This window comes from Miniopterus natalensis, chromosome 1 (assembly GCF_054644295.1).
Source record: "Miniopterus natalensis isolate mMinNat1 chromosome 1, mMinNat1.hap1, whole genome shotgun sequence".
In the NCBI taxonomy this organism is placed as follows: Eukaryota; Metazoa; Chordata; class Mammalia; order Chiroptera; family Miniopteridae; genus Miniopterus; species Miniopterus natalensis.
The window spans coordinates 86,260,749-86,274,488 of record NC_142081.1 but is presented as its reverse complement, the minus strand read 5'-3'; positions in this window follow the sequence as shown (position 1 = coordinate 86,274,488).

The following is a 13,740-nucleotide window of genomic DNA, read 5'->3' as shown; positions in this document are numbered from 1 at the left end:
AAAGGTCGCTCTGGCTGCTGTGGAGGCAGGACTGTTGGGGGAAAGGGTGGAATCAGAGCAGTTGGGTGGCAGTTGTGATATTTCAGATGACAGTGGCTATAATGGTGAGAGCTGGGAGATGGCGAGAAGTATATGGAAAGGAGGTATATTTTGGAGGTAAAGCCCATAGGATTTGCTGATGGAGCAAAAAAAATGAAGTAAAATAAAGTTAATTCTGCCCTGGCTGGTGTGGCTCGGTTGGTTGGGTGTCATCCTGTGCACTGAAAGGCTGCCGGTTCGATTCCCTGTCAGGGCACATGCCTGGGTTGCAGACTTGATCCTGTTAAGGGGTGTGCAGGAGGCAGCCAATAGATGTTTCACTTTCACATTGATGTTTCTGTCTCTCTTCCTTCCTCTCTCTCTAAATATCAATAAAAAATATTAAAAATAAGAAGTCGAGAATAACTTCTTGGTTTTTGTCCTGAGCAACTGGCCATGTGGTGGTACCATTTACTTAAGACCAGGAAGACTCTGGAAGGACTGAGCTTAAGAAAGAGGAGAAAAAAAATAAAAAGCTCTGTTTGGGTTTTGTTCAGTTTAAGACGCCTATTCAATATTCCAGTAACAACGTCATATATGTAGCTGAAAAGATTAAAGCTAGAGACAAAGAGTTTGAATTAGGCATGGCTACATCTAACAGGCAATCCCAAATGTCAGCACCTAAACAGGGACAAGGGCTATTTCTCTCCCAATTAGCAGTTATCTGGGGAACGGCAAGTCAGGGCTGATACAAGGGCATTGCAGTGTTACCAAAAGCCAGGCACCTGTCTTTCTGCTTTGTCATCCTCAGCATGCAGTGGCCATCCTCAAGGATGGGCCATGGAGCTCTGGCCATTAATTCCATGTCCCAGCTGGTAGGAAGAGTGGGGCGACTGCATCTCCAGTTGAGTCAGCTCCCTTTGAGGTGCCTTCCTTACACACACACACACACACACACACACACACACACACACACACACACACACACACACCCCTTGCATCTCAGTGTTCAGAACTTAATTACATGGCTGCAGGGGGTTATGTGAAATGTAATTTTTTCACAGGTGCATTGCCACCCTTAACAACATCTATCACTAGGCTTCTAGATACTGGGTACAGCCTCTGCTATAGAGTCATCAGTGTATATATGGTATTTATGACCAGGGCACTGGATAATGACACAGCCAATCCCAGGAAGCAGCATAAACAACTGTAAAATGCCTCTGGAGTGTGGAGGCATGGGGCACAGGAGTGTGGCTTGGCATTAGCAGTCTCTCTTTGTCTTATTCCTAGTCTTTATGTTTTTACAGCCCTTGTTTTCCCTTCTCCTACTGACCCACCTTACACTTATGTAATCTTGTGTTTTGCACTCTCTTTCAAGAAGGCTTTCTAGAACAAGGCTGCATAAATAAATGACCAGTCTTCTTCTGGTAGAACAGGGAGAGGAGACGGAAGAAATAGAGAAAGAAGAGGGAGAGAGATGGAAGGGAATGGGACCTACAGGGAAACAAATGAGTGATTGAGGAGGATTTTTAGGGGGGGGGGGGAAGGTATGCCTCAGAACCTCTATTATGTGCATCACCTGGACATATTGAAACCGATTTGGACTGTCAGGTTTTCTTCAGCCAACTGCTTCCTGGGGCCTGCCTATTGAGGCTCCTGGGGCAATTCTTGACTAGGAGTAATGATTACAAGGTCTTGGGCAGCTATTGTTACCAAAGGAAACACATTTCTTCTTGATTACCTGTGACCAGTGGTTTGTGTCTCACAGAAAAACCTCTTAATAATAGAAACAGAGGTGAGCTCCCCATATGTAATTATATAAAGAACCTTGTGATTTTGGCTGTGGTCTGTGCCCCAGGCATCCTCTCTTCTCTCACTGGTGATGGCTCATACTGAGGTCCCAAGGTCTTTGGTTGGTGCCTAAAATAACTGCATGGGTACGAGAAAAGTCAGTAAATACTTTTTGAATTCAAAAAAAGATGTAGGTATACATAATGCCTTCCTCAAATGTCTTCATTGCACCATTAGTAAATTCCGCCACTAGCAGAATGAGCTTTCCCAGTCACACCAGGGTCCAGGTGCCCACCAAAGCCAGAATGAGTAAGCTGTGACTGAAGCAGCTGGGCTGCCAGAGCTGGAGCAGAAAGAATGCTGGGAATCGGGGAACTTTTCAAGCTTCTCTCCTCTTTTTAAACCTCTCATCACTTCATCCAAAGCAAAGATGTAAGGGCCATCACCAGGACTGTGGGAGTCCATATAGTACTGCTGTGCAATTAGAAAAAAGCAGACTTTCTTCTGGTAAGTGTGGCCCCACTGCCAGGGCCCAGTTGAGTGTCCTTGTAGTAAATACAACCTTGTATTTACTACACATATCATCTGCTTACTTCACATATCATTCCTACTACAGGTTGGGGCTATCCTAATGCATGAGCCCCTGGGGGAAGTGGACCCCGAGACAGAATTTAGCGTGTAGAATATTTGTGGGAGTGTGTTTGAGATTAACCCCTGTGGAGGTCAGTGTGGAAACAGAAGTGGGCAGAGGGAGGAGTCAAGCTGCAGTGAAATTTACTGACAGCCTTTTCTACCCCATGGGGAGCTACAATGGTTCTCCAGAGTTGGACCAAGATGGTCAGGTCTGTGCACTCCACCTGGATCAGCCACAGGAAAGGGTGTGATTTTGGGTGAGGTCACTTTCTGAAGCTGAGGTGATCCCTAAAGGGGCTGAAGGCTATGCTCAGCCACCAGCACTTTCGGCAGGAGAGTAACAGGACTTTCTTTGAAGAAGAATCTAGAAGGCACATCACGTGCATACCACCCCACTCCAAGGCTGACCATTAATATCCTACATTTTTTTCAAGACTGCCCTTGATACTAAATTTAATCAGAGTTTAGCAGCACACCGATATATGAGGGGTGAGAACAAAAACATCACTTTCCTATAAATTGCCTTGGGTCTTGGACACCCTTAAGAAAGCCTTGCCTTTCCATGATACTCAGAGAAAACTGTTTTTACTTTCATCCCTTTGGACCTCTCAATTCTGACCCCAAATTAAGCAGAGTGTCAAAAGAAATGTTTGGGGTCTCTCAGAAAGGATCAGAAAGGGCAGGAGTTTGTTGGGTACACTGGTGCTGATCCAAAAGGGAATGCCCTCCCTGTGGGGTTTCTGTGGGGACCACCCAGGTTACTATCCACACTTTGTTGCCCACATCCACTTTGAGAACTATGCCATGAAACTCCTGCAGGAATCCCACATTCAGCCTCAGGAGAGAAAACCCAGTGAGAGACACAGGAAGAAAGAGGGTGTGGGGCCCCTAAAGGGAGGTGTAGCACTCACTGCCTCATTCTAGGCAGCCTCCAGTGGTGTTCTTAGAAAAATGGGCCAAGGACAAGGCAGGGAGCTGCTTTGGTGAAGAGCTCTGATACCTTGGGGAAGTTACTTAACTGTTTTGTGCCCCAGTTCCCCCATTTGTGAAATAAGGACTAATAACAGTATCTACCTCATAGGATCAACACATGTGAATCACTTAGAAAAGCCCTGACACATAGTACGTTCAGAAGGAAGCTCCAAGATGAAAAGCAGAAAGGAATTTGTGGGCTGGGGCTCAAGTTCAGGCCAGCTCCTCCCTCACGGAGCAGTCACTGGATAAGAACTACCCACAGAGACAGCCTCAAACAGAAACTGGGAAACTTTCAAATGCTTCAACGTGATTGTTTATCCAGTTAGAAGTGATCTGTAAGGCAAATTTTGCTCTAAAAAACAGCCATTTGTGAGTTTTTGTTCCTGGAAAAAAAGTATTGCTGTTACAGATGCAACAGAGAAGCAAACAATGAAACATAGACTGAATCAAGGACTCTAATTGTAAACCTCAAAGACTTAGCCTCAAAATTGCTATTTCACCAAATTGCTCTCTGAAACAAAGTTTATTTTGAAACAATATTTAATAAACCGATTCAAGCAGGAATAGAACCCCTGCAAATGTAAGATGAGACTTTCACAGAGTAAAAAGAGAGCATAGCTTAATAGGTAAGAACTGTTTCCTATAATCCAGGTGTCTAGATTCTGGTCCTGGCTCTGCTTTATAACAGCTGTGTGATTTTGGGCAAGCCACCTAACCTCCGTGAGCCTCTGTTTGTCTCAGATATAAAATGATGATGCTAATAATAGAATCTTACATGTAGCTTGTGGTGATCCTTGAATGTGTGTAAAGTGCTTATTATAGTAAACCCTCACTAACTGTTAATATTAAGCTAGTAGTAACACATGAAATCCAAAGTAAAACAAAATAAAAAATTAAAAAAAAAACCTCATTGCTCACTCCACTTGTAACTAGTATTAGAAAGTATCATGTAGGTTGTGCTGCAGTAACAACACCCTCCAAACATCAGTGGAGGGTGATTGAGAGAAAGATTGAAAGAGATGGAGAGTGAGGGAGGGGAACTTTCTACCTCACAGGTCTTGTCTGGCACACACACTGGTGGGTTGGCAGGGCTCCTCTGGCAGCTGCAGTTGCATCGAGGAAGGGGAGGTGGAGAACTAGATACTGCCTCTTAAATGCTCTCACTCAGAAGTGACCCATATCACTTTTGCTCATATTTCATGAGCCAAAACAGTCCTCTAGTCATATAGCAGGACATGGGGGAGGTGAGCATACACACACACACTCCATCTGGGCCCAGAAGTAAGGGAAGCAGATATTGGACAGTAATGCCAAGTGGCACCAAGCAATGCCCAGAAGCACACACCAAGCTCCTCCCAGAGCTCTCCCAGACAATTTGTGCATCTCAGCAGGAGAGTGAGAGGTGAGTCTGCCCCAGAGGACTCCAGTCTCTACAAATGGTTCTCAGGCCCTCTCAGTTCCCTGCCCTGCCCCAGCATCTGCGTGGTTTTTAACAGTTACTGATGCCTATAAAATAACTTTTAAAAAATGTCTCTATAAACTTGTTCAATGTGTAGTATGCTTAGTGATATTCTATAATTCTAATGTTTTACTGTAATTTTGATTACTAGATGTTCTCCCCTATTAGAATGCATAAAAGAAATGCTGAGAACTTGATGTTGACAACTTGTAGTTTAACATTTAAAGCAAAATGCAAAGCTAGGTACTCTATTAATTAGTTCTCACTATCATTTTTACTTTTTAAAAGTTTTTACAAAATAAAAATGTCAAACACACTTAAAAGCAGAGATGATAGTGCAATGAACCCCTTTGTATGAAGACTTGATACCATTTCGACACTGCAGACTTCTATATGTATCTCTTAAAAATATGGGTGTTTTCTCACATGACTACAGTCCTATTATCACACAGTAATTCCTTGGGGTTATCTTATACCCAACCTGTGATTAAATTTTCTCAACTGTCTAAAAATTTCTTTTTTGAAGTTGGTGTGTTTTAGGTAGGATCCAAATAAGATCTACACATAGCTTTTGGTTTTTTATATCTCTAAATTCTGTTTTAAATTGGAGAAGCCCCTATTTCTCCCACATGCCATGGACTGATTACAGAGAGTGAGCTGTTTGTCTTGTGGAATGTCTCACATTCTGGACTTGTCTGTTTCCTTCTTTGTAATGTCATATGCTTTATTCTGTTGAGTTCTGCCTTTCCTGGCTATGCAAGTTACCTCTAATGTCTTGATTTTGTTTAGAGTCAACTGTTTTGGCAAGGAGATATCATAAGTAGCTGAGCCATTCTTACCGCATCTCATCAGCAGGCATACGACGTTAATTGTCCACCTGTGTGATGCTCAATCAAGCAGTGGGGTCAGGAGGTGATATTCCGAGTCTTCTATTATAAAATTCTTCATCAGCCCATCATCATATCTATTACTCAATGGTGATTGTAGCTTGAATCAATCATTCAAGGTTGTGAAAAGCTTTTTAAAAAATTCATTACTTTTTCACATGAATTAGTTAGATTCCTTAATAAAGTGATTTTTGCTCATTAATAAGGGCTATTGGTTACCTTCAAATGTAGTTCATATGGGAAAACCTGTAAAGGTGCTTTAATTCTTTCCCTTTATGTGTTTATTTTCAGAGTAAGAATTTGGTGCCCTCCTTAATTCCAGTGGCGGCCAAGGACTTTGTCATTATTGTTGTTGTTTTGTGTTGGTTTATTTACTTGTGCTTTTGACAGGAGATGAAAGCTCTCCCTGGAGGACGATGACAGCTGAACTCATGGGCTTTTATGGATCCAAGCTGTTTCAATCAAGTGGATTCATTAATCCTTTTTATTCCCATATCATTCCATCTTGGCCAATGGGAGCTCTTTTGGGATGGCTTCTGTGTCCTTTCACATGACTCATTAGCCTCTGACTGCTTCTTTTCATTATGACACAAGAGGTCTCAGCCCCTCTTATATATTTCCCACTGAAAGTTGACAGGAGCCAGTCCTTCAAAGAGCCCTGCTTCCACCTAGTAGGTCTACTGATTACATTTTAAAGCCCCAAATACTTGTCTCTTTATGTCCATATGAAAGATAACATTTATTTCTATATCATCCCTCCCAAAGCCTCACATGCAGTTGCTCTACTTTATTCCAAAGATTTGAAATAGATAACAGTCTGTGGTCCCATCACAAAGCGTCATTGCATTCCAAATGTGTAAATAATTTTATTCTTGCTATTGCTCTGTTGCAGTTGAGAGTTTGAGAATTGACAGACACAGTGAGATGTAAACCAAAGCATAAGTGAATCAAAGAGAGATGTGAAAGGCACTGGAGGTCAAGGAAGCAGTGAGACTCAGGTGAGGGAACCAAAACATAAGGTGACAGCTGTTCTTGCCCAGGACACATGTGCCAGCCCTGAGGGTCTGTTGCCCTTTCTCTGGTAACATCACTCTCTTCTAAGGCAAGAACACAGATTTCAGCAGGATTCCCAAGGAGCAGAGGAGGAAGGGGACCCCTAACCAAAATCAGTTGAATACACTCCAACCATCACTGGGGGAAGAGATACCAGAGACAGACATCCACCTCGAACCAGTGAATGAACTGCACTTTGGAAAGACATATGAGCTGAGCTGATGAATGAACAAGGGAATGCTGATGCCATGCTCCCTTGAGCTTGAGTAAGGAGGAGTTTGTACACCATATCAATATCAATAGCCAATTGCCAGCTGACTTATTTTTTATTTTTTAATCCCTACCCAAGGATTATTGCTTTGAGAGAAAGAGGAAAGAAGAGAGAGAAACATTGATTTGTTGCCTCCCATACGTGCCTTGGCCTGGGATTGAACCCTAAACCTAGGAATGTGCCCCGACCAAGAATCAAACCCCAAGCCTTTTGGCGTATGGGATGACACTCCAACCTACCGAGCCACCCAGCCAGGGCACCAGCTGAGTTCTCCAATCACTGGCAACTTAGAGTCCAGAGGAGAAGAGCCCTTCAGAGACGTGACATTGACTTTCTAGCTGGGTAAGGCAAAACAGATTTGATTTAACCATTCAGGTCCTCACCTGGCACAGCAGGTTACCTTTCAGAGAACTGCAACACTGATCTCTTCTTCTTGTTGACTTTGCATTAGGATAGAAAGAATCCTCCACTATGTGGCTGGCTATGAGCATAGGCTGAGAATTAAGAATCTAGCTAAATTTATGCTCTGGGCTGTGGTCCATCTGCTGAGCAATGTTGTTCAATTAGGAGAGCTCTCCTTTGTAAATCATCTAGCCTACTGCACAGTTTGTTTGAGTCCCTGCCATCAAAATAATGTTTATGTGGGCAGTCAATGCTCAGTGTTCTGCAAGTCATTTCTCGAGCTTAAGACCATACAAGGTTAGAGTTTGTGTCTACTTAGTTTCAAGGTTCAGCTAACTAGGTGCTGCAGGATCTCACAAGCAATTCAAAGGAACCCAGAGTTCTGTTGTTCTAAGAAGAAGGATGGTGGGGAAATAAAACCACGGTTGACGCATGGGAAAGGACTGACAGGGAGAATCTGTGAACTCTCTGAGAGTTCGTCCAGGTGGGCTTTACAACATATTTTGCTGCAACATCCCGTGTTCAGGCAAAGCACTGATATTTTAATCAGACAGGAAATTGGCAGAGAGCCCCCCTGAATGACTGGCCTGTTGATGTCATTTGATGCCTGCAATGACAATATGTTTACTGAGGGCACAGAAACAAGTCTGAGATGGTTTTGAGATAAACATTCAGGGTGTGCTGACTTACAAGTGGCGTGTTTGTGATCAGAGCGCCCCAGGGACACTGAAATCCAAGGAGAAAACAGCACCCGGAAATCGCTCATTGGTGGGGGTGGGGGTGAATTTGGAGCACTTGGCCGAGCATTTGTATTTCTACTCCCTGCACCTATCTCCTTTCTCTTTCCTTTTTTGGTCCCCACTCCCCATCAAAATACCCCCCAGTTTGAAAAGTGACAGTGTTGAGTTGGTTAATCTTTGTTGAGTGGCAGAGCAGAGGTGACCACAGAGTGCAGGGGTGGCCAGTAGATCTCATTGGGGGTTTCTTTATGGAAGGAGTCCCATCTCCTTTGTTCTTCCAGAAATATAATACCTCTGAAGATTCCTGCTAAAAGGTTTTTATTTTAAAACATGCACATTCATCTGGTAGAACTCCTCCATCCTCAATCAATAAGAAGAAATTGTGAGAATGTTGCAATGAGAATTATAAGAAAACAGCTGTAAGGATGATTTCATAGCTTGACTTCTGGACCTTTCTTTGACCTCATTCAAGAGCACGTTCTAACAGAAGCAGCCACCATGTTCGTTTTCCATTGTAACTGCCCTCATTGCCATTGTGTTTTATTCTCAAAGCTTCCAGTTTGATTCAGGGGCCCTGGGGAATGTGGAAAGAAGCAGCGACTGAGGCCTGCTTCAGACTCCCCTGAAATGTCAGTGGGGTAAGCCTGTGAGACCCAGCACAAACTCAGCTCTTAATAGACTTGCTTTTTTTTTTTTTTTTCACCAAGCTTGTTTTCAGATTCTGACCTGGGTTGGAGGCAAAATGAAGTGCCAGTGGCCATGAGCCTGTCTAGCCACTTGTTTGCCAGGGCCACAAGACGCACTTGTAGTAATGTGCTCGGGAGCCCCAGCCCAGTACGCATGGGTGCAGGGCCTCAGCAGAGGGGCCAGGCATGGACTCAGCAGGAGCTCCCCTTCTGCTGCCAAGGTACAGCTCCATTCCTCTGCTCACCTTCTCTTTCTCTCTGCCCTGCTACGAATAGGCTGTTTCTCCTCCAGCCTGCTCCCTGTCAACCATTTCCTGTCTCCTTCCCTTCCCCCTCTTTTGGCTCCATTCTTTCCTCCTTTCCTTTGTCTACTTGTGATCTCTTCAGTCTGCACCATTTTTACCTCTCAGGTCACTTAATCAGTCAACTCACTGAGTGTCTGCTATATGCCAGGCACTGTTCCCAACACTGGGGAGAGGATGAGAACCTGGCAGAGAGATCCCACACCTCCAAAATGGACATGGTGGGAAGTAGATGGTGGGACAGACTGCCAACAAGGAAGCAGAGAGGTAGATATGATATTTCAGGAGGTGAGAGATGCAAGAAAGAAGGTAAATTAGAGAAATGTGACAGAAAGTGATGGTGAGGAGGGAGAGGAGCACCGTTTTAGCCAGTTTGGTCAAGGAAGGATTTTTCTGAGAAGGTAACATACTTCAGACTTGAATATTGAAAAGGAGGTGGCTCTGTGAAGATTTGAGAGAGATATGGCGTATGCAGAGGTCCTGAGGCAGCAGGGAGCTTGGTGTATCTGAGACAGGAAGGAGGCCAGTGTGGCTGGAGCTTAGTGAGTTTAGGGTACAGAGGAGGAAGATTAAGTTGCAAAAGTGGTAATCTGTATGGAGGGGGTTGGAGTTGATCCTGGTAGAGTCAGGAATTCGCTTAGGTGAGTTGTGAGATAATATTTGTGTCTTAGAAAGATTCTGTCTGTGCAGAGAGTCAGGAGCAGAAACCAGGAGGCCATCGGGGAAGCTTTGCAGTAGCCCAGAGAAAATGGGGGCTTAGATCATTAGAGTGGCACAGCGGTTTTCAAGCAGTGTGCCCCCCAAACTTAAAACATGCAGTACCTGACTAGTCAGGGGCACTGATCTCTTGTCCCTTAGATTGCCAAATAAAAAAATGACAACAGACAGCACAACAATAGCCACCAGGTGTGAATGAATCAAAATTATACCTTTTTTGTGTGTGTCAAATAGGCCAAAAATATAATATATAATTTGGTGTGCTGCAGAATATTAGAAATTAGTTTATGCGTGCCATGCGATGAAGCAGGTTGAAAATTGCTGGAGTAGTAGAAGAGAGGGTGACAAAGGGTCAGATTCAGAATGCGTTTGGGAATCGGATTGGATAAAGCAGAGATGAAGAGGCTGGTTTTCCTCTCCCCTCCCCTCCCCTCCCCTCCCCTCCCCTCCCCTCCCCTCCCCTCCCCTCCCCTCCCCTCCCCTCCCCTCCCCTCCCCTCCCCTCCTTTGCCCTTTCCTTTCCTTTTCTCCTCTCCCCTCTTCAGCTCCTCCTCCTCCTCCTCTTCCCCAGCTGAATTATGCCACATACTGAGAGCATCAGGTATGAGGTAGGGAGAAAACAAAGATGTATTTTGGCCACAGCCACAGCTAACCTGTAAGGCGACTTTGTGAGAATTAGAAAAGGCACTCCTCATAAAAAAAGGTACCTACACCAGAGCTCACGGCTTAGCAAACATGACACAGGCTGGATTCCAACCCCTCTGGCCCCCTTGGCTGGCTGCCTTAGGCGGTGCACAAGTTGGGCAACAGTACATGGTGACACTGGTCTGGGCCCTATTACATCTGAAATACCTGTTAGGCATCCACGTGGAGATGATAGTTAGATAGCTGAATATGTGGGTCTGAATTTCAGGGAGAAATTAGGGCTAGAGATAGGAATCTAGGAGGCATAATGGCATAGTATTTAAAATCAGGGGATCAGATGGGAAGCCCTAGGCTGTGAGTCTGGAGTAGAAAGGAAAGCAGACTAGGAAGTAAGCATGGGCAATTCCACTCTGGAGCAGTTGGGAAGAGCAAGAGAATGCAGCAGAGACCCAGAAAGAGCTAGTGGTGAGATAGGAGGAAAACCTGGAAAGTAGTGGCCTGGGCATTCAAATGAAGAAAGCGTTTTGGGAGTAGAGATGGGAAGATGGTGGAATATGTAAATGTTGTGCTCACCCCTCCCATTACACCAAAATTACAACTAAGTTATAGAACAATCAACAAGCTGAATGGAACTTCTATAACTAAGGTTATAAAAAAGAAGCCAGGTCAAAACTGGTAGGAGGGGCAGAGAAACAAAATGGGCTAGTCCCAAACCCATGTTGAGGTATGCTCCCTCTATTCCCACTTCGTTGAAAGTTTTTATCATAAATGGGTGCTAGATTTTGTCAAATGCTTTTCCTGCATCTATTGATATGATCATAGGATTTTTATTCTTCATTTTGTTTATGTGGTGTATTATGTTAATTAATTTGCAGATATTGAACCAAACTTCCATCCCAGGAATAAATCCAACTTAGTCATATGTGTTGTTGTTTTTAATGTATTGCTGAATTCAGATTGCTAGCATTTTATTGAGGAAAATGAGCTTGGAAGACTTCTCTCCTCTTGAATATTTTGGAATAGTTTGAGAAGAACAGATGTTAATTGTGCTTTGACTGTTCGGTAAAATTCACCTGTGAAGCTATCTGATCTAGGATGTCTTGTTGGGAGTTTTTGGATTACTGACTCAATTTTATTAGTAGTAATCAGCCTGTTCATATTTTCTGTTTCTTGAGAACTCTGGGTGGGAGACCAGCACATTGTTATTACATGGGAGCTCATTAGAAATCCAAGCTCTTGGGCACCCCATCACAATCAGATCTGCACTTGGACATGATCCCCACCAATTCGTATCATGTTAAAGTGTGTGAAGCTCTGCTTCAGAGGAAAAGTATTTATTTGGCAGCTATTTCTTCAATATCTGGGCTTAATGTTCTCTTTACTTCTTTGGTAGTTAATTATAGCACTTGAGAAGTTTTGCTGGAGAATGGACTAGATGAGGACACTCTGGGTAACTGTAAACTGGCCAGCAAGGAGAGATTTATCAAAGGAATTTTTTTTAAATCAAGGATAAAATATCTGCATTCCCACTATGGGGCTCATCTTCTAATTCCTCTTTAGCTTTATCTGGTTCCAGTCTCCCTGGGATGGTCAGGATTAAGGCAGAAAGGCTGACTCTTTAGATGACTTGAGCAAACTGAGTTTACCTCCGCAGCTTATATCCGATGCAAGGGGTGGGGGTGGGTGGATAATAAAGTGGGATGGGAGGGGGTGTTTTCCATCTGGGAAATAGCTCCTGGACCAGCTCAGCTGCCAGGGACAGAGGCTATAGCCCAGGCCCTCCTTACTGCTGGCCCACACTCCTAAAGCCCCATGAAATTGGCCACCACCAGCCAGCTCTTCACAGATAGGCAGGGTGGACTCCACGGGGGTGTCCAGGATTATGACTGAGGGGCCCTGGCAGGGAGGAATGGAAAACAAGGTCCTGATTCCAAGCCCAAGTCATGGTTGTAAGCCCCTCACTGCTTTCCAGCAAAGCACTAATGCATGCTGCCTTCAGCCAGGGCTGTGAGCCCAGCCTCCCAACCCTCCTGAGCAAACCTAGGGCCAGTGCCCACTAGGGTTGGCCCCTCACTCCCCACGGGGAGAAAGGTCACTCTGGCTAAAGGGCAAGTCCATAGGAAATGTCAAGGACACATGGATTTATCAGTTGAAGAGCTCAGGGAGTAGCTAGGCTCCCCTTGTCTCCCCCTACCCCTCTTGCTTGCTGTCTTTCTCACTCTGTTCAGGGCAGGCAGAAGCAAGCTGAGCTGGGCTGTGATTATTCTGTCTTAAGCTACAGAAACTTGATTTTGTTACTGGGATAGTGCTGTCAGGATCAAGATTCCAAAGCAAGGGCCTGTCTGCCATCTTGAATTTATCTAATGGACTTCTGCAGTTTGAAACAGCAGATATAAATATAATCCCATTTTTATTTTATCCAGGGTCATAGGATGAAGTTCAAATTTGATAAAGAGAAAAATATGGTTGCAGCACTGGAAAAGGTTCTGGAGATTCAGGAGTGTATTATAAATATATCATATGCAAGTTCTAGCTGCTTCCTTGAACAAAGTGTTCTGCAAAGCGTTAGCACGTCATTCTAGGTCCAGACCAAGACAGATTCATGGGCCCAGCAACCATAGACTTCAGCTACTAATATTCAGCTTACTGCTTGTTGCTCGCTCATCTGCTGGGGGAATCTTGATAATTGGAAAAAAATTAAATTCTATAGTTCTCTGAAGAGCAAAGCAAAGACGATTTTGCCCCTCACCATACTTCAGCTGTGGAGAAAAACAATTCTGATCAGAAGCAATAGCATTTGAAATGAGGAAGCAAGGTGTTTTCATGTGATCCCAGGCGGGAGACAGTGGCTGCAGGTGTGGTGGCAGGTGTGCTGCTGGGAGGAGCCTGGGCTTAGGGCAAAAACAGCTGGGTGAGCATTTTAACTCTGGCCCTTACTGAGAAGCTTAGGTGAGAAGTCACCCTTTTTGAGTCCCAGCTTCTTTCATTGTAAAATGTGAAAAGCAGTTTTCAATACAAAAGTGTGTTGATTAAATGAGGAAATATCCATAAAACACTTAATTCTGTGCCAACTACACTGTTGGTGTTAGTTACTATTAGTTCTCATTATTGGCATCAGAGATTCTCCATAGAGATGTGGGAGAGAGGAAGAGAGTACCA